The sequence below is a fragment of the Sphaerodactylus townsendi genome, linkage group LG06 (genome assembly GCF_021028975.2).
Source record: "Sphaerodactylus townsendi isolate TG3544 linkage group LG06, MPM_Stown_v2.3, whole genome shotgun sequence".
Lineage (NCBI taxonomy): Eukaryota > Metazoa > Chordata > Lepidosauria > Squamata > Sphaerodactylidae > Sphaerodactylus > Sphaerodactylus townsendi.
In genome coordinates, this window is record NC_059430.1 from 81086792 (window position 1) to 81107271 (window position 20480).

Genomic DNA, 20480 nt, shown 5'->3' on the forward strand with positions numbered 1-20480 from the left:
TTAAAGCTATCCAGGTTAGTGGCCATCACCACCTCCTGTGGCAGCATATTCCAAACACCAATCACACGTTGCGTGAAGAAGTGTTTCCTTTTATTAGTTCTAATTCTTCCCCCCAGCATTTTCAATGAATGCCCCCTGGTTCTAGTATTGTGAGAAAGAGAGAAAAATTTCTCTCTGTCAACATTTTCTACCCCATGCATAATTTTATAGACTTCAATCATATCCCCCCTCAGACGTCTCCTCTCCAAACTAAAGAGTCCCAAACGCTGCAGCCTTTCCTCATAAGGAAGGTGCTCCAGTCCCTCAATCATCCTCGTTGCCCTTCTCTGCACTTTTTCTATCTCTTCAATATCCTTTTTGAGATGTGGTGACCAGAACTGAACACAGTACTCCAAGTGTGGTCGCACCACGGCTTTATATAAGGGCATGACAATCTTTGCAGTTTTATTATCAATTCCTTTTTATCAATTCCTTATTATCAATTCAAGAATCTTGGACAAATTTCTGGGGATGCCTGCAGGGGGTGCATTTGTAGATGTATCGGTACCATAACTTCAGGGTATCATCAGGAGACTGTCCTTATGCTACCCCCCAAGTTTGGTGCAGTTTGGTTCAGGGGGGCCAAAGTTATGGACCCTCAAATGGGTAGCCCTAATCTCCTTAGCTCCAATTGGAAAGAATGGGGGATAGGGGCACCCCTTTTGAGGGTCCATAACTTTGGCCCCCCTGAACCAAACTGCACCAAACTTGAGAGGTAGCATCATAACAGTTCCCTGATGATACCCTAAGATTTCGGTGCCGATATGTTTAAAAATGCGCTCCCTGCAGGCCAAAACACGAAAAAACACCAAAAAAATAAAAACGCAATTCAGCTGGTGATCCGAATCTCATGGATTCGGACCTGATGGGATTCGGACAGCTCAGATTCGGCCCCTGCTCGTCCGAATCTGTCCGAATCAGTGCAGATTCGGTCAAAATCCAGTCGGACTGTCCGAATCTCCAACCCTAGTCCCTCCTTCATTTCTTACCAGTTGAAAAGTTGGTTAAATCAACCTATTTGTTTGAACATTTCTAAAGTGTTTCATTTAAGGACTGGCTTCTCTAAATTCATGCCAAATTTTCATTTTTTGTCCTGTTTTGTTTTGCTTATTTTGCTTGAGATAATTCTGGTTTCCTTCAAAATATTTTGTATGATCTTCTGGAAGGGAAACTGCAGAAGTTAAATGGCACTCATGATCCTGTTAGACAGAAGAACATAAAACTCATTTGCAACCACCAGAAGCTGTAGTGTTGTTTTAATTGTCTGTTGCAATCAAAGCAACAAAGAAACTACTTTAAAAACTAATAAACACATTTTGCTGTAAGCTTTTGTGACCAAGTCCAAAATGAAATTGTCCCATTAGAGTGGGTGTGAACTGCCCCAAGTGGGTGATGAATTGGCAAAAATTAGTTGTATTGCCAAGCTGCTGATTCATAAGGATATTTGACATTGACATTCTTGGTCTCAATAGAACTCAATAGAACTCAATAAAACAGTAGCAGCTTAATGTTGGAGGCTTTCACAGCCAGAATCAACCTTGCTGTTGTGAGTTTTCCAGGCTGTGTGGGCTTTTGCTCCTAACAGCATCTATGGCTGGAATGGTTCAGAAACACATCTCACTGTGACATGCCTCTGAAGGTGCCAGCCATAGATGCAAGAGAAATGTCAGGAGCAAAAACTACCATATCACAGTTACATAGCCCAGAAAACCCACAACAGCCTATTGTGGCTTACCCACTACAGAAAGTAATTGTATATCTGTAGAGGTTTATGACTTCCTTTTGGGGTTTTTTGGGGTTTTAATTATTTTTATTGAAATTTACTGTTATAAAAATTACAGAAAGAGAAAAAACACAATTGAACAAAAGAAAATAATACTAAACAATATATACTAATACAATTGTTCTAAAAAAATTAAGATAATGTAGACCCTACCTAGCTACAATCTCTTTATTCTGATTTGACAGTTCTAACTATATTTCCATTTGTAATACCAAATTAAAAACCAATGTCTCAACAGAGAAAAGGAGGAGAAAATGAGAAAGGACAATAACAAAATAGTCATTCATAAATAATCCTTATTAATTCTCAAATTTTTATATTGACTATTTGATTTTAATTACTAACTATATATACCGTGGCTTCCTAAATTTAAGTACTGTGAGTAAGGTTTCCAAGTTTCTTTGTATTTCTCTGGTGTGTCTCTCAATCTCCAGGTCAATTTATACATTTCCATTGTTTCCATTGGTTTATTTTCCCAGTTCGCCAATGTTGATATCTCTTTCCTTTTCCAGCATTTTGCAATTTCTATCCTAGCTGCCATTATCTTATAGAGAAATAAATTATCTTTTTTTGTATTTCTTTATTTTTGACCAGTCCCAACAAAAAAATCTTCAGTCTTAATTTAATCCTTGTTTTTTTAGTATTTTGCCCGTTTCATGATCAATTTTTCTTCAAAAATTCTTTATTTTTTTACACTTCCACCACATATGGATCAAGGTGCCTCTCTCTTCTCGACATTTCCAGCACTTATCATCTGCTTTATTTTCCACTTTTGCCAAGCAGGTTGGTGTGTAGTACCATCTACTGAATTTTTAATGAAGTCTTATTTCAAATTAATTGATAAGGTAAACTTGTTGTTCCTTTTCCAGATATTTTCCCATTCTTCTAATGTAATATTCCTTCCTTCATCTTTTGCCCAATTAATCATGATATCTTTACCAATTTTCTGAAAGGTGCACTTCATGCATCTAATAAAGTTGCTGTTTCTCACATACTTAGAAGAAGAAGAGTTTGGATTTATACTGTGCCTTTCTCTCCTGTAAGGAGACTCGAGAGGGCTTACAAACTCCTTTCCCTTTCAATCCCCACAACAGACATCTTGTGAGGTAGGTGGAACTGAGCAGTTTTGAAGAACTGTGACTAGCCCAAAATCACCCAGCAGGAATGTAGGCTTAGGAAACAATAAACCCATTAATTTTACATTACATCACATAGTATGGGCCAAAACATAGTTACCAGCTTTAGCATCTGACAGGTGAGTCAGACAATCAGGAACTAAAATACAAGAAGAAGAAGAAGAAGAAGAAGAAGAAGAAGAAGAAGAAGAAGAAGAAGAAGAAGAAGAAGAAGAAGAAGAAGAAGAAGAAGAAGAAGAAGAAGAAGAAGAAGAGGAGGAGGAGGAGGAGGAGGAGGAGGAGGAGGAGGAGGTTGGATTTATATCCCCCTTTCTCTCCTGTAGGATACTCAAAGGGGCTTACAATCTCCTTGCCCTTCCCCCCTCACAACACCCTGTGAGGTAGGTGGGGCTGAGAGAGCTCCAAGAAGCTGTGACTAGCCCAAGGTCACCCTGCTGGTGTGTGTGGGACTGTACAGGCTAATCTGAATTACCCAGATAAGCCTCCACAGCTCAAGTAGCAGAGCAGAGAATCAAACCCGGTTCCTCCAGATTACATACACAAGCTCTTAACCTCCTACGCCACTGCTGCTCCTGCAACAAGGAAAGAGTTATGCAGACTACAGTGAAACAAAAACGGATCATAATATTCAGGGTACTGATGTACTGTAAATATTTTGCAGCCTATTCTATTATATCAATGCTGTCATGATGCACATAGTTACTTTCCCAAAAGATTGGGATGCACATAGTTACTTTCCCAAAAGGTTAAAGTATTATTACTGGTTTTCATACAGTTTGCAACAACTTCAGTTACTTCAATTAATCCATCCTTTCCCTCATTCTTTACATTACATTTATGTGCACTAATTACACACGGCCCCAAAAAATCAGCAGGCACGGTAGATAAAAATGATTAATGGAATTTCATGCTAGATCTCATGATGAATCCCAAGGAAGCAGCTTCGCCATTTTTCTAATATGCAACTCTGTTTTATTCTGATGCTTTAGACTGTGGATCTTTTTTGAACTGAATGGCTTTCTTAAAAATTACTTTTTAAAAACAAAATCTTCAATGTTATATCTTGGATGTGTTTTCAGTCCTGCCTCTTAAGAAGAGCATGTTTGCTAAAAATAATGTGTGGGGCTGAATAATCATGAAGGTTTGATGTTGTAATGTACAAAGAATGTTTTCTTCCCTTGTGATGAAATGTCATCAGATACCATCTGTGCAGTCTGTAATTTTAACCATAACTTTTGTTGTATTTATGTGAAATTTGTTTTTTAAACTAGCTAATTTTAGTCTCCAATTCAGCCATCACATTAATTTCCTTGTTTCTTTCTTGCTGAGCAGTTGGATCTAACATCTTTTCATAAAGAGAGTTTGGCAAGTTCCCAAAATGAAATGCTGTTATCTTCTTTCATAGAGTTACTGTGCTTGATGGAACTCAAAATAATTATATATCATCACCAATAATTTTTAGAGGGATTTGTTTGCAGAACAGCAAACCACTGCATTGTGTGATTATGTATATTGGATGTAAATTTCAGCTACCTCCTCACTGAAAAACAAAAGAAAAACGGCATGTAGAAATTTAGATCAAGATTCAATTTCAGTAGCACCTAAAAGACTAACAGGATTTCTAGGTATAAGCTCTCGAAAGTCAAAGCTCCCTTTGTCAGATGCCTGATGAAAGTATGAGTCTGCACAAGTGGTGGGAACCAAAAATTTTAGTAACAGGTTCCCATGGTGGTGGGATTCAAACTGTGACATAGCGCCAAAGGGGCTGGGCGGGGCACAACAGGGGCATGGCTGGGCATTCCGGGGTGGGGCATTCCTGGGTGAGGCTGTGGCAAGGACACAGCTTCTGCGCCAGTCCTTAGGCGGGAAACGAATGCACACAGGCGTAGGCTGCCACGCACACCAGTGCACCTCCTGCTAGACTGTTTCAAGTTCTGCGCGCTACTGCTGAGAGGAGGGGCAACTAAGGCAAAAATCACGTGGCAAAATCAATTAGTAATCCCCTCTCAGCACACACAAATAATTAGTAACCTACTCTCGGGAACCTGTGAGAACCTGCTGGATCCCACCTCTGGTCTGCACCATTTTTCTGGTATTTTTTCACTTTTGGCTTTAAAAAACCCAGAATTTTTTAAAAGGGTGAAAAAGCAAAACCCCCACGCCATCTCTTATGGTTTTTGTAAATTTTTGGCGTACTTTAAAGCCTATCCCCCAAAAATATGAGCCACAGAGCCGAATGCAGGGATTGGCTGAGTTGACCTGTGCATTCAGTTTTGCTGTATCTCCTGCCACCTGCTAGGGTTTCAAAGACTGCAGGGGACAGCTGCATGCGGGGATCACCTGATCCATCCCTGCATACCACTGTTCTGGTTGGGCTAAAAGCTGAAAAAGCCAGATCCCTTTTTGGCTTTTTCATCTTCAACTATTTGGTTCTATGCAGGTAGCCATTTTTTTATTTGGCTGAAAAAAGCCCTCCCCCCCAAAAAAAGCTGAAATTGCTTTTTTAGGGGGATAACTTGTGCAGCTGGTTTGAGGAAAGCTTTACAGTTTGCTGGCCAGTTTGAAACTTTACTTGAAACAGCAATATTATGTGACTTCCTACAAAAATGTTCATCTGACATAACCACAAGCCTTTGAAGTCTGTATTTGAGGTTTATATCCAGAGAACTGACTGACTGCAGTTTTTATTAATGCTTCACTGTACGTTGCTGTATAACACAGAGTTACTGGATCATTCTGCCACTGAAAGCACAGTGGTGCAAATTGTTTGAGTTTCATAACTATTAATATGGAATCATAACACATTTTTCCTGGATGTTGTGATTGATGTATTTACAGGTGAGCCTACATTTAGTGCAAATTCTTTGGTTGCTATTAGTTAGGATACACCACATACAAATGAAATGCCTTGTTAGAATAGACAATAAGGCTAGCCAACAAAAAGTATAATTTGGGATTTATTGTAGTCCTACATACCTCAAATGATTGGGTTAAGTTAGGTTTTCTTATGTTTGATCTATATCATTATACATTTCCAGTTTTAATATAGATGACTTCTAACAGAACAGCCTGATAGCCCAGCCCACCAGGTCTTGTCAGAGCTTGGAAGCTAAGCAAGGTCTGCCATAGTTACTACTTGGATGGGAGATCACCAAGGAAAATATGGGTGGTTGTTAGGGTTGAGCAATACCAAAAATATTCAGAAAAATTCAGATTCAGGGTTTATTTAGGAATAAAATTATCTGTATGCCTGAATAAGATAAATATCATATTCAATGTACCGGAATATATTCAAATATATTCGGGTAGCCCAAATAATTTGGGTACTTCTGATTTTTTTTTATGTTTTTGTGGGTTTTGGACTACGGGGGGCATTTTTAAAGCTAGTGGCACCAAAATTTCAGGGTGCCCTATACCCCATTGTTTCCAATGGAAGTTAACAGGAGATGGGGGCTACCATATTGAGGGTCTACAACTTTGGATGCCCAGACCCAAACTTCACCAAACTTGGGTAATATCATCAAGAGAGTCTCTAGAAGATACCCTGAAATGTTGGTGCTGCTATATTTAAGAATGTGCACCCCACAGACCCCCTCCCCCCTGAAATTCCACATTGGCTGCAATGGAGCCACTTCAGAGCACAGAATCTCCCAGCTCTTCTGCAAGTTCTATGGTGGAAAAAAAATAATTGTTTTTTCCCACCATAGACTTCAATTAGGCTTGGAGATTTGGGTGCACCGAATCCCGAATTTGACCTGAATCTGGATGCATTAAGGCATATTCGGACCAAAATTGGGCCAAAAATCTCCTGCTCGAATATGAAAGTATTTTTGTTGGTTTTTTGCATTTTGGCCTGCAGGAGGTGCATTTTTTAATCTAGCAGCACCAGAATTTCAGAGTACCATCCGAAGACTCTCCTGATGATGTCTCTTAGGTTTGGCGATGTTTGGTTCAGAGGGTCCAACGTTATTGACCTCTAAAATGGGTGCTCCATCCCCCATTGTTTCCAATGGGAGCTAACAAGAGATGGGGCTACCCTTTTGAGGGTTCATAACTTTGGGCCCCCTGAACCAAACATCACCAAACTCTGCAGTGCCTTGGCTCCATTGTAGCCAATGGGGAATTTCTGAGGCCGTTTCCGCACGAAGGCGGAAACAGCCGGGTCGGAGTTTATGACGCCGACCCAACGACGCTGGGACCGTCCGCATGGACGGTCCTGGGAACATCCGGGCAGCCGGCGCCACGGAGCGCCGGCGCCCGGCCAACCCGGCATGTCCCCGGGCCTCCGGCGCGTCGCTGAGGCCTGGGGACACGCCCCCCTGGCCCTGCGTGCCTGCTCCAGCGGCGCAGGGCAGGGGGGCGTGTCCCCAGGTCTCGGTGACTCGCCGGAGGCCCAGGGACAAGGTAAGTGCCGGGTGGGGGAGGCGGCGTGAAGCCGCTGCCGTTCGCTCAGCAGCGGCTTCACGGCGGCGTTTCCACAAAAAGCGCGCTGGGAAGCGCTCTGGGGAAACGCCGGCTTCAGGCCGGGCGGGCGGCACGAGGGTGGCACGGCTGCATTGCAGCTGCGCCCCCCGTGCGAATGGCGGCCTGGAGACAGCGTTTTTACCGTCTCCAGGTCGCCATTCATTGCCCGTGCGGAAACGGCCTGAGTGTGTAAGCAGGCTGCATATTTTTGAAGATAGAGGCACCAGACTTTCAAGGTGGCTCCAGGAGGCCCTCCTAGTAATAGCAACCATGCTTGGTAAACTTTGCTTCTGGGGGTTCAATTTTATGGGTTATTTTGTTTCCCTGCTCCTACACATGAAGCCTGCTGGCTGAGTTCTCTCAGAACTCTCTCTACCCATCCCCCCAGTGTCCCCCAAAGTATAGTTCACCAAGACTGGATGCTATTACCAGCAGGGCCTCCTGGAGCCATCTTGAAAGTTGAGAGAAGATCATGCAAAGTCGATCTCTATGTATATGGGATGAAGGCTAGAACATCTGGAGAGGCAAGGGGTGCCCCCCTCTTTACCACTTGTGCCCCACCTCTTCACCTCTTGTGGTAGGCTCCTTTAGCTATTCTTTTTAAAGGGTCAGCAGGGACATAAGTGATCAACTTGCCTGGTTCTCTCCATGTCTCTATATGGCCCCAGGCCTGATCTTTAACTCAACATGATTTTCTGTACTCTTCACAGATCTATCTGGCTCCTTCTACCATGTTTCCCTGAAAATAAGACAGTGTCTTATATTAATTTTTGCTCCCAAAGATGCGCTATGTCTTATTTTCAGGGGCTGCCTTATATTTTGCAATTCAGCAAAACCTCTACTACGTCTTATTTTCAGGGGATGTCTTATATTCGGGGAAACAGGGTATTTCCTTCACTTGTTTTGGGCCCTTAGATGTGGATTCCTAATTCACTTAAACCTTTAGCAGTTTTTATATTAGAAGGAAGACTATGTTCTACATAATGGTTGTGCTGCTATCTTTAGGAGCAGCAGCCAAGACCCTCCAATTATTTACCCCTTGGCCAATTATGTAAAACCAATTATGGTGTGCTGGAAACTGAGTCCCAGTATGGCAAGTTGCCACATACAGGAAGTAGAACTGGTGCATGGTAAACTTCCTTGAATCAATGTACAAGAATAGCTAAAGGAGCCTACCACAAGAGGTGAAGGGGTGGGGCACCCCTTGCCTCTCCAGATCTCCTAGCCTTCATCCCATATACATAGAGATCGACTTTGCATGATCTTCCTTCAACTTTTTTGGGGGGAGAGGAACTTACAAATCTGTCCACATAAAGCCCCTTGTTAGGTATATGGTATAGGGGAGTAGGACATGGTGTTCTTCCACCATTCTAATTAGGCCAGTTCAGTATATGCGCAAATCTGATCTCAGAGGAGGAACCCATGCACATGTTACTTCATTGTAAGGGAAAGCTTAAAGAACACTCTTTGTCTCAGTTGAAACTAAAGTTTAACGTCCGTCAAAACTTGATTCAGGCAACAAAGAATGTATGAATGACATTGCTCCATAATAGCAAAACAGCTCCCCATCCAAGATTATATTTTGTGCTGCTTTCTGTTCTCATTTAAAGGGTTCTTAGCTTAAATTCTGCCCCTCTCCTGTTTTTTATTCCATTTCCTTACCCCTCCCACCTTAAAACATAAATTCAAAGCAGAAAATCTCATCTGCTTCCTATTAATAATTATGTACCCCAAAAAGGCCTATGTTCAACTACACAAACTAAAATTAGTATCAGGTTAAAAGGCTAACAGCATGCTCATTAACAAGGGTAATATATATCTAATGGATGATGAGTGAATAACAGAGAAACCCTCATTCTGGCACTAGATTCTATTAACAAAATAAATTAGCAGTGTCATCTCAATCATCATCAAAAGAGGTGCTAGTCCTGATTGCAGAGCTCAATTAAAGAAGAGGAGTGATCAAAATACCCGTGGCTATGCCCCAGTAGCTGGGATTAACAGTTCAGTGCCTGTTTTTGTTTATGGTAAGCAAAAAGATGGTTACTATTGGCCAACACCATTTTTATTTACTTCAGGCTTCAAAACATTTATAGACATACCATAACATTACAATATTACATTTGCATACCATAATATTACAATATCACATTTGCAACAATACAATCTGATGTAGCAGGCCTCCAGTATAGATCTACTGAGATCAGTGGGATTAGCCTGAAGTAATTCTGCACAGGGTTACACTTGAATTCAAGAATTATTGGGAAGATAGTGCTGGTGGTTAATCCATTAAAAAGATATTTGAAGAATTCAGTTAAATGATAGCTGAGTTTCAAAAGGGATCAAAAATTCATTAGTGAATAACATTGCTTATGGGTGAACTGGAGGTCAGGGTAGTTTGATCAACAGGATTATGATACAAAAAACCCTCTCTCCTTTCTGCACTGCTTCTAATTTGCACTTAAGTGCATATTGTTTTCTTTCACATGCTCATCTTTTTCCCCACTGTGGCCATCAAATCACATCTGACTTAGGGCAACCCCTGGTTGGGTTTTCATCACTAGAGGAGGTTTGCCATTACCCACTTCTGTCATAATGACCAAGGTATTCCTTGGTGGTCTCTCATCCAAATATTTACCAGAATTTATTCCTGCTTAGCTTTTAAGATCTGATGAGATCAGGTGAGCCTCAGCTTATATAAGTTCTCAAAGAGATGCGGAGTCAATGTACTAAAACTCAATCTAATTCCTATGTCAGGATCAGGAGCAGATTGGGAAGTGAAAATGGCTCTGCAGCAAGTGAAGCTGAGTGGTCTCTGTGGTGCTACAAGCCATCATCTCCGAGCCACTCACCTCAGTGAACTTGAAAATGGGCATTTGCTTACTCACTGCATTACTACCCCCCCCTTCAAACTAGAAGCAGTGCAGGAAGAGCTGGTGAGCAAACATAAACCAGCAGAGCTGACGAGGAGCCTGGATGAAGCATCCCTAGAAGCTTGGACAGAGTTGCTAGGCTTTTCTTTTCTTTATTCTAGCCACCAACGGCCCACAAGTGAAGTGGCCCATGTGGACACTTTCCTGTAAGTTAAATAATCAGTCAACCCCTGATTGAACAGGAATATTTTGGCTTATGTCATATTTGCTTGGATGGACCTTTTATGCTTGCTCCATAAAGTGCCATAATGGGGATCTGATCCTTTGGTATTGGAGTGGTCCGTTACAGCTTCCTTAGTAGAGTTTGCAACTTTGGGTTGGGAAATAATTGGAGAGTTACAGGTATAGCCTGGTGTATGTAATGGTTGCATTATAGCCCCAAATAACATCACCAGTCGAAATACTGCCTATAAGAAACAAAGGCTATCTGCTTAGAATGAAAACACCTGGGTCTGTGCTAATGAAGGTCAGATAAGTTAAAACAGGAGGGGAAGGAAAATTCAAGAAGAGTTTTTGCTTGGTATTTGGCAGCTCATTTGGTCGGATGGCCCTGATCCTTTTCTCGGTATACCAAAAGGTTTGTTTGGTTGAGAATTATTGAATAATCTCAAGGATTGCCTTTTCTTGTTTTAACCGCTTTGAATAAAAAGCTTGTGAACTTTATTACCACTGGCAGCTGGAAGTTTTTGTTTACATCTCACTTTGCTCATGAAAGAAAAAGCCTTAATAGAAAAAGTTGTTTTGGAGAAAAGCTTTCTGGAGGAATCTACAGGTTGCTTGTTATCTGGCTCATAAAGTTGCATGAAGGCCAGAAGAAGGGCACGGGCTCATACACCTGGGGAGAATAGGGTTTGGGTAAAGAAGGGGCCTCATTGGTATATGATGTCATAGTGTCCTCCTTTAAAGCAGTCATTTTATCCAGGAAAACGTATCTCTTCCATCTGGAAATCAATTGTAGTTCCGGGAGATTTCCAAGCTCCACCTGGAGACTAGGAACCATATCCCTTAATGCTAGGCAACATCACATAAACCTTAACTGCTCTATAGCCTGTGGAGGCACATCTGAGGCACATTTTCTGTACAGGTTAGAATGCAGGCAACAAAAACAAAGCATATGAGCTTGCCCAAAATTTAGGTAGCTTGAAGAGGCTACTCAGTAGAAAATAACACAAGAACGTAAGAAGAGCAGACCCAACTATTCCAGCATTCTGGTCACACAGTGGTAAATCAGCTATCTCTAGGAAGCACAAAATCAGACTATAACATTCTCCTGCTCATGCTCCCTAATAACTAATATAAAGTGACATATTGCCTCTGGTACTGCAAGGAGTAGATAACCATCATGATTATAGTCATTATGTCTGGTTGCAATTGGTAGCCCTATTCTTTATGAATTTGTCCACTTCCCTTTTAAAGCCTTCCAAATTAGCAACCTTATACTGAGTCAAACCTTTGATTTGTCAAAAGCAATATTGTCTATTCTGACCAGCAGTGGCATATCAGCGTATCTGTCCCCAGGTGCAACTAATCTGGTCACATGACCAGGTGCCTTTGTGAAAACACCAAGGCAGCCTTGTCGTGTTGGGGTTCCCTCAGCCCTGGCCCACATCATCATTGACATGGGCAGGGCCAAGGAAGCCCCAACATGATGCAGTCTTCATGCTTTCTCGGCCCTGCCCATGTCCTGGGAGCAACAACTGGGTGGGGCTGAGAGAGCCCAAAGGCACAGTGCCCTGCCCCCCTCCTGGCTTCTGCTTTTCCCAGGCCCTGGGAAGGGTAGGAGCTGGCCTCCAGGATTGGGGAGCAGGGGGCAGGACATTACCCCTCCCCATTCCCTTCCCTCCCCTCCTCTCAGCCTGGCTTCTGCCCTCCCCAGAGCCTGGGGTGGGGGGTGGGACCACACCACCAGGCATGGGAGGGGGGCACCCAGAGAAGCTTTGTCTCCAGGTACCATTTCCGACCCATATGCCTCTGCTGACCACCAGTGGCCCTCCAAGGTTTCAGAGAGAGAACTTTCACATCACCTACTTTTTAACTAGAATTGCCAAGAATGAATCCGGGGTCTTTTATGGATACAAAGCAGAAACTCTACCACTCACCATTAAGAAAAATATATTACTGGGTTAGAGATTGTGACAGGGTTCTTTGTATATTAGGCAAACATTTCACATCATTATGGTCTTAAAAGCTGTAAAAATAAAATTATTTACAGGAGTAGAAAATTATCTATATATAAGCACTGAAGAGAAAAACCCCACAATAGTAACTTTTTGAGGGGTGATCAGAAGCTTCATTTTCAACTCCAAAGGTATTTCTATGCTTTATTTACCAGCTGATACACTTAACCTTGATTGATGTGAATAAAGACTTCATTGAGAGAAGTGTGTGTCAATTACTGCTTATTCTCCTTTCTTTTGCAACGATAGTCAGAAATTCAATCAGACCTCAGTAAGAAGAAACAAGGGAAAAAAGAGAAAGGTGCATAATTAAGAATATATAAAAGAAATTGTAATTAGTGTGCAGAAGGTGAAAATGCAAATATTCCATGTGTCTTTGTAGATGAAGGTGTTCAGAAATCAGTGGTTAATCCATGGAGATTTCATTAATGAGCCAACAGGAGTATAACAATTCATCAGATATTTCACAGATACCTAAAATATGTTTATACATCTGTTGCTTTTACTTTGGTGACTTGCAATTAAAACAGCCATTGTGATTCTCTTGAGAAGACTTGTTTAGAAAAGAAGATGAATTGATTCATGGAGAAATATTGATTCTGGAAACATGACCATGCATAAATATGGATTGTGTTTGTTTATAGGACTCTCCTTCAGACCATCAAAAATTATACAAAGTTATGATAGTTCTCAAGTTTGCCACTGATTTATATTTTACTTATAGTTTCCAATTTTTTCTGATATTTCCTTAATTCTTCTCAGTCTTTCCTATTATCAGAGTCCTTTTTAAAATCTCATTTAGCCACCATTTCAGCATACGCCTTTACAGGAGTGGCTCAAATACTGTGTTCTTTGCTAGATATTTGAGATGATTTTAAATGAGTTTGGGTGGTTTCCTGTATTTCAGTAAAAGAACAAAGAATGAAGAACATAGATTGAATACATCTTCCCAGAGAGTGGATGTTGATCAAGTCTGAAGTCAGGATAGACCTGCCCATTTATGATTGTAGACCAACTAATCACTAACACCACTTCCAAGATGAAGCTGTCCACCCAATCTTCTAATGAAGAAATCTCCCAGGGTCTTAATGGAGCAGAACTGGGGAGTCCCAGAGGTCTTTGGTACCAAGTAATGTTCCCTGCCTCATTTATCTGTTTTGGATGAATAGATCGCTAACAGAGGGTCCTGCAATGGAACCCTACCCCCCCCCCCCACACACACACACACACTTCCTTATCTTCTTCAGGCAGGGAGGCACTCACTGACTTGCTCTGTCAGTTTTTTTTCTCCTTCAGGGACTGGGGTGCTTTAGAAAATGATAGCATTTGGTTGAAAGCTTTTCCCCTCAGCCCTGTAGCACACCCAAAAGGTGAAAGATGCCTGTTGAGTTATTCCTTACTGAAGCTCGCCCCTCACTCAGGCACTCTAAAATATATGCTGGAGGCAAATTTAAACTTAAACAGATTAGATATTTATTAATGGATATAGGAGATGGTAAAGGGAGGAATAATAGCTTGGAGATGGAATTTGATGAGGCAAATAAGGCAGGAAATAGGATAAATATGTATACACAATACACAAGAGGTTGGCACAGAGATTCAGCACTTAACAAGATTGTTCAGTTTCACTTCAGTTTAGATGTTTCACAGATTGTACAGATCCTTTAACTTTACAGATGGTACTGGCTTTTGGCTTTTTTGCATACAGGGTCCTAACACTGACTTGGTATTACACAGTACCCTCAAAAAGCCAACACAGTTTCTAAAAGCCTCAAAATAAAACATAAACTCTCTACTGAGGTAAACCAAAGCAAATTCCAATACCCCAGACCCACTGGTAAACAGGAATCCTTCTCTCACTAGAAGATATTCCTATCCTGGTTTATCATGACCCTACAGCTTGGCCCTCCAATAAACCATTCCACCTGTATACTTTGTCTGTGTAAATATTTGCTTTTATCCAGCACTCAGGCTGATCTCAGTAGCAATCCCACACTTTGACTGCTTCCTTTCCTCAGAGATGTTTAGGTTTTTTTTTCATACACAGTTAAGGCAGACAGCACTTAACAGCAAAAACACTCAAGGCCAAAAAAACTCACAGGTTCTTCTGACTGGGAATTATCTTCCTCTCCACTCTGCACCATCCAGTACTTGGCCAATCAGAGTGCAGGAGGTTACAGTGAATCAGGTGGCTCCCTTGTTCCTAGGTCTTTCTAACTACCTATAAACAGTAAGATTTTTTAGACAAAACTGCAGTTTAAAAAATTATATTTCCTTTCAGTTCATCACAGGTCCACATGTGAAAGTGTTGTATCTGTCATTGCGGTGCCTCCAAGACACATCCAAGTGTGATGCAGCTTAAAAAGGTGCTAAGGCCACTGCTGGAAAATGGGTCCTCACTAGGGTCAGAACAATGAGAACCATATTCTCGCCCTAACAGCTTACAAAAACTAGCTACCTATGCAAGGGCTGAATATTTTAACTCAATGTACTGGCATTCCTGCATCCACCAGGCTCTAAAATTTCCATGCCAAAAGCTGGTACTGAGTCAAAAGCAACTTGTTGGCTGAATCTCCATGTTCTCAAGAACAACTTCAAAGCCTGATGAGGACAGAGCTGAGAATCCTTGGGAGCCATCAGACCACAGCATTCACTTGCCCTCTTTATGATTGTGAACCATCAAATCACTACCATGTCCAAGGTGCCCGGTCTGCCAGTGCAGGAGTCCCTGGAGTTCCCCAGCATGATTGTGTTAAAATCATCAAACACCAACACCACTTCCACCAGTGAAAGTGCAACATAACCTCACATAATTCACTAAAAGAAATTCTGGCATAATAAAAAAAAGACTTACGGATCACTTCCACTTGGGAAAGTGCCAAATTTGCCCCTCACAGAGCTCTCTGATAGATATCTCAATGCAACTGAGCTAAAAGTTTCAATATGTAATATATAGTAGAGGCAACCAAAGCTGCTTCTCAGAAAAGAAAAAACCCACCAGGGCTATAGAACTAGGGGCTAAATCTTGTACTGGCTGTCTCCAATTTGGCATAAAAGTTTTCTACCATCTTTTCCTAGCCAACTCCTCTAACATCCTCTTAACTATATAATAAAACTATTGTCTCCCCAAATCTCTGCTTTGGCTTGAAGAAGCACAGCAGCTACATGGATTTCACCACCAAACACTTCTTCCCTATGAACTGAATAGTGCCTACTATGATCCACTGTTAATGGCCAGATTTATTCTGCATTCACCCATTCCCTGGACAATGTCACAGCCCTCTAGAAACAAACATAACAGATCCACATATTCCCCTCCAAACTTTATGCCAATAAAGGTTATTGTGATTGTGAAATATTCCCCTCCAAATATTTCAGCTCGTGACTCAGAGAGGTCATCTCCCAATGGCAAAGAGCATTCTCCATCTGGAGATTCATAAAATTCATTTTGGGATACTATGCCAAGAGGACTGTGAGGCAGGAGACACATGGCTCTGTAAGAGATGGCCAAGGCTAGATTACTAGCCACCTCTGATGACAGAGCCAAGGAATGACCAAGATAATTGACCCAATTTAACAATAGGCTCCAGGGAAATTAACCAATATGCTCGAGCCAAGCTCAGCTCCATCTACAGAATATTAGATAATGTAACTCTAATTAATTACTACAAAGCTTCAACCAGCAGAGCAACTCAGTTTAACTGCAAGACAAATTCCCTCCCCTGTCACCAACTTGCCTATTGCAACTCCTTTCCCTGCCACCAACTGCTTATTAGCTAACATGCAATGTAAAATTGTAGCAGTGCCCAAACTCCATGCAATGCTAATTCTGCTTATTGCTTAACTCATAGCACTAAATCACTGCAGTGCAAAAACTGTTCAACCTGTAATAGAAAATCAGCATGTTATTTCAAAATCTGCTTATGGGGTGATTATGCAAGTAGAGCTCTAACTGTACCACCAAATCTGCTTGGCTAAATTACCAACTCATCAGTAGTAGAAGCCTTACCTAGCAGTAATACTACATGAATCAGTAGCAATCTCATTAACTAATACAGTTCTAATAGAACAACTAGTTACAGAACAGACCTTACAATTCAACGTGAATAGCTGTGCCTCATGTGCAACAGTAGACGAAGCAATACTAAAACTCTAACTCTAATGGCAGGACTTATAACTGATACAAAACATGAACAAAAGAGAGCTCTGTCCTTCAAGCACAAATCAATATAGAAAAGAATACTGAAGAAAATTAAAGGACATAGAGGGACAAGGAAGGGGGTAATAAGTGATCCTAAAAGGGAGAACCTCTAATCCCACATTCATCAAAATCCCTTTCAGTGAAACCACTCAAACTTTAACACACATGCACACAAATTCCAAATTGTCCCCAATACACACTTTAGACATGCAACAGTCCACAATCCTACTTGTTTATTCTAACATATGTGAAAACTGTACAAGGCAGGGCAATAATCTCCTCAGCAGCACAAAGGAAATGTCTACCTGGGACAGACATAGAGACTCTAAATAGTTATATTGTCACCACTTTCCTCTTGACTGGAACATTTATGGCCCTGATTGATACTGCCTCAGGTCTAGGGTTGCCAACTTACAGGTAATGGCTGAAGATCTCTTGAGATTACAACTGGTCTCCAGGCATCAGGCATCAATTCACCTGGAGAAAATGGCTGCTTTGGAAGGTAGATTGTGTACCATTAGACAAAGAACTATTCAGGAAATGTGGAATTTTATAACATTCTTGCCATTGGGAACAATGCAAAAAATGGAGTTCATATATTTCATCTGTATCTTATATTTGGGGCATTGAGAATGGTCAAGTGTATTGACAGTAACCAAATCACAAGAACAAACTCTTTTAGAATGTTCCACATTTTTGTATCTCCCATCCAAAAGGGCTGATGATAACACATTACATCATGCCATAGCCAAGGCTGTCCTCTGGGTGGGGTTAATCAAGATGTGAAGGTATGCTGCCATAACTCTATGCTCACATGGAATTAATAATGTGGTAGAGGAACAAGTTGTCTTAGCTGCAAGAATAGAGTTATGAAAGTCAAGATCCAAGAGTCTGCTCTTGACTAACCTGCAGGCTTCCACATTCATAAGCATGAGAAGTGATTCCAAAGGCAAGCCAATTGCTTGAATCTTGCTGAGAATCAGAGTATAACACTCTGAAATAAAGTGATCTGATAACAGAGAAGAAATATAGCTATCAGAACCTGCTTGAAAGAGCGGCCTCACCTTGCATGTGGCTGCCATTGCGAGGGGCCCCAATGAGAGCCGTCTGCCCAGTTGTGGCAAGATGGCAAGGTGTGAGGGACAGGGTGGCTTCAGGGCCCACTTTGTGCATGCGCGGCAGCCAGGCCTCAATGAGGCCTGATCCATGCATGTGCAGAGGCCCGTTGATTTCAGGCCCGGATTTGCGCATTCGTGGAGGCTGGGCACTGATTGGCTGACATGCTCTTGCAAGGCGCTTGAGAGCACATCATAAGAGTGGACCAGGCAGCCCCTATCAAAGGCCCTGTCTCTCAGCCAGGGTGTACTGCAGTCGGCTGATCGTTGCCCACCCACCCAGTCCCTTTAAATCAGTTGTTGTTAAGTGTAATATCATTTGTCATAGCTGTTTGCGGGTTGTGCATGGGGGGTGATCTGCTGAAAGAGGGAGCTGGGAGAGCTCCCCTGTTAGTGTACCTTAAGAGGTAGGGGTGGAGCAAGCCAACGGTTGGGATGCCCCGCGGGGGGCAAAGGTGCTTGCGCCCCTAGTGGGCTTTGGAGGGGGCCCCAGTCACTTGCACTTCACTGGTCTGGGCATGCCTCACTCTAACTCTTTGCTAAGGTACAGACTCCTCCAGCAGGCGGGCTGGAGGTACCGGTTGACTCTGGGGGACAGAACTCACCTTCCCATGCTGCGCCATCATGCTTTCCTGTGCCTTCAGTCAATAAAATTCTACGGCTATGACCTATTTTCTTACCCACACAAAAAGTTGTATGGTGTTTTATTGTAATGCAGGAGCTTAGGTAACCAGAGTGAAGGGCCACACCTCTGCCCCCAAACCACAAATCTTCAGGTATTTCCCAACCTGAACCTGGTAACCTTACTGAGGTCTCATTTGGCAGAAAGGAGCCAGGACAAACATAGCCACAACTTTTAATGCTGTGACTACCACTTCTAATGAAAAAAGCCCAAACAATAGATCTCTGCACCTATGAAGGGTTCCCCTTATGGACTCATTTTAAAAATCTGTAGCATACACTTCAAACAAGAGAGACTACTCAAAATTTCAGGGGAAGAGTCTACTTACAAATCTCTGATTTTTCAGACTTTGCTAAGTACACATGATTCAAGGAAAGGTTAGGGACATGTCAAGTTTTGAAGTCTCAAAGTTCAGCTGTTTTTAACTGATCCACACTTAAAAAGAAATCCAACAATCAGGATTCTGTTTCATTGGACACACGGACACACACACACACACACACACACACACACACACACACACACACACACACACACACACACACACACACAAAGACTGCCCTCATAAGTCCAAAATAGCTGAAGGGATTTTCCTCAAACATTTTAGAAATATTCTTGTTGGGAGGGTGACCAAGCATGAGAAGTTTAAAAGCAAATAAAAAACCGAGTACGTTTTCAGAATATGCTATGAAACTAGAAAGCTGCAACACAGCAAGCATTCCATGTGGTTAAATTTAGCTTATTTCTAGTGAAACCTGTCACGTTACAAAGAAATGTAAATTCTTTTGCAGAAAGGAACTACTTTCCTCATTTAACCTCTGCTTGCAGCAAGGACGACTTTCTCTACATGGCCCCATTATTTTTTCCCCAGCCACTCTCCAAAACTGTTATTTCCTTTTGATTATAAAGATGGTGGTTGAATGTGTAAAGATGCCATCCTGCTATTTTATTTATGCTTATATTCATGTTAAAAAAAGCTTTTATTTGCAATCCCATTGAAACTGAGGTTAAAATACAGAGGCACTCTAAAATATTCCTGATCAGTCTCCCGTTTGATTTGGCATGTGAGGAGCTTTTCTTGTCACATAGGGGATACACTGGAGCACAATGAGTGGTAAAGGGTGTGTGTGAAAAATATGGAGAAGTGGATCAGCTTTTTTCTACTTTTTTTGACAACAGGGATTGTAAAAGTTATCCTTGAAACTTAATTTAGGGAAATAAACTGTCACTCATATGTTAAAACAGAAAGAGAATAAGCAAGAGAATAATATTTAATAGGGAGGTATTTTACCACATATTGAAATGATGATATTTTCTGCTTTTTGTTCGTTTGTTTTTACATTTCTGAATGTGACATGTCGTGTGGAGATGTGATTTTACTAGGATGGTTTGGAAACCCTCCCCCATCCATTTAGAATTAATTTATAGTAAATTGATATATTTTTGAATGCTGATTAGATTCTGGGCATCCTGAGTCACCTTCATTCCAACAAGGACCAATAGATGATTTCCAAAGTTGCAAAGTGGGTGATTTTCACTGATTTTCCTTTTCCCCAGGAGCAGCATTACAGGAAATTTTTGGGTAGAGGGGAAGGTCATGAAGTAATGTTCTATGGATAGAAATTCGGTCTGCAGAAATTTCCTTTGAATCCAAAACATTGTTGTGGTCTCCATGTTGTGGTCTCACATATGTTTCAATACTTACAATCGGACTGTGAGTGATCCGGAACATCCAGATTGCACTGGATTGCACTGAACAATTGAACATCTGCTATGCAACAGCTGTTTGCAACTGCCTGTTGGTCATAAATCAACTCTCAGTTAATTGGAGGGATACGATGGGAGTACGCTTCTCATCCACCCCAATTCTACACAGATGAATGGACACAGAAGCAATGTTTCCAACCTCCACATTGCAAAAGAGAAAGAGCCTCTTTCTTTTCCCCATGC